Here is a 1960-nt window from a genome sequence, read left to right on the forward strand (position 1 = left end):
TGGCCATGTGGCCTGCTCTCTAGCTGCGGCAGGTGGGCTTCGCGTCCCGGTGCCTTCTCTTGCTGCTGAGCACGGGCTCTAGGGGGTGATGGCTTCAGCAGTCGTGGTTCCCGGGCTCGAGAGCACAGGCTCAGGAGTGGTGGCCCTTGGGCTTCGCTGCTGCAGCATGCGGGATCTTCCAGGACCAGGGATCGAACCCGTGCCTCCTGCATTCACGGGCAGATTCTTTACCACTGAGCCACCAGGGAAGCCGCAAGAAGCACTTCTCATCTGAAGGGAGAGCTGAGAACACAAGCTCCACCTTCCTCTAGAGAACAGCCCAGGGCACCAAGGTATAGGACTGTGACCCCGCCTGTCTTTTTCATTTATCTTCACAGGAGTCCCAGACTGACCAGCAGCTTTAACCGGAGTTCTTCCCAAAGAGCATCTAATCCATCTAAACACCAGGTTTTAAATACCAAAGCCAGAAAGTTTAGTGGGCCATGTTCTTTAGACTTAGGTGTCACACATACATCTGAGGCACAGAGCTGCAGCTTTTGAAGTGCACACAGCTCTGCCTGATTTACGCCTTTGGCGGGTGCAGTTTTGTCCTTGGCAATCTAGAGCTATTTGAAAGTTCTTCATCACCGCTGGCTAGAGGGTGTGCCAGCAGTGAGCAGTTCAGTTCAGTTCAGTTCAGCTGCTCAGTCGTGTCTGACTCTTTGCGACCCCATGGACTGCAGCATGCCAGGCCTCCCTGTCCATCACCAACTCCTGGAGCTTGCTCAAAGTCATGTCCATCGAGTCGGTGATGCCATCCAACCATGTCATCTTCTGTCATCCCCTTCTCCTCCTGCCTTCAGTCTTTCCCAGAGTGAGGGTCTTTTCCAAGGAGTCAGTTCTTCGCATCAGGCGGCCAAAGTATTGGAGCTTCAGCTGCAGCATCAGTCCTTCCAATGACTATTCAGGACTGATTTCCTTTAGGATTGACTGGTTGGATCTGCTTGCTGTCTAAGGGACTCTCAAGAGTCTTCAACACCACAGTTCAAAAGCATCAATTCTTCGGTGCTCAGCTTTTTTTATAGTCCAACTCTAACATCCATACATGACCGCTGGAAAAACCATAGCCTTGACTAGATGGAAACGGCAACCCACTCCAGTATTCTTGCCTGGAGAATCCCACAGACGAAGGAGCTTGGTGGGCTACAGTCCACGGGTCACAAAGAGTCGGACACGACTGAGCGACTTCACTTCACTTGACTAGACGGACCTTTGTTGGCAAAGTAATGTCTCTGCTTTTTAATATGCTGTCTCGGTTGGTCATAACTTTTCTTCCAAGGAGCAAGCGTCTTTTAATTTCACAGCTGCAGTCACCATCTCCAGTGGTGATAGGGTGAGCCATATCTGAAGCTGCCTCTGCTCTCTGAAGCAGATCATACCCTTTCTTTTAATCACAAAAAAGAGAGAGAAATTTTCAGACACCGAGGTGTGTATCTTGGAGCTGGCTCATATGTCCGGAGGGCCCTCTGTGCTCTGTCATGGGCAGAGCTTCAAAGTCTCCAGCTTGTTCTGAGTCTTGGCCCTGCTTCCAGGTGGGGACCCAGAGGGTGGGGAGCCAGTGTCGTCTGAACAGTGCTGTCCCCAGGGTGCACACGGAACAACAGCAGAGGGCCTCAGACAGAGGCCTGGCCCCTTGTCAACACATCACATGGGGGGGAGTGGTCTCTCCATTTCTCTCATGTTTTCAGCAACTGGAGACTTGACGTGAAAACCAAGGACAACCTCTCTGTCTTATCCAGAACACAAGGGTTCATTTCTCCCTAATCTGTGACTTTTCTCAGAGCAGAGATGGTCAGTGTTGGAGAAATCCAGATACCGCTTTCTTTTCTCCAGTCTATACGCATCAGAGAGAACACGCAGGCAGGGCCCCCTTCCTCGGGGCCGGGAACTGGGAGATAAGCAGGCGTTCCTCTCCTGGACG

Source organism: Ovis canadensis, chromosome 4, assembly GCF_042477335.2.
Source record: "Ovis canadensis isolate MfBH-ARS-UI-01 breed Bighorn chromosome 4, ARS-UI_OviCan_v2, whole genome shotgun sequence".
Taxonomy (NCBI): domain Eukaryota; kingdom Metazoa; phylum Chordata; class Mammalia; order Artiodactyla; family Bovidae; genus Ovis; species Ovis canadensis.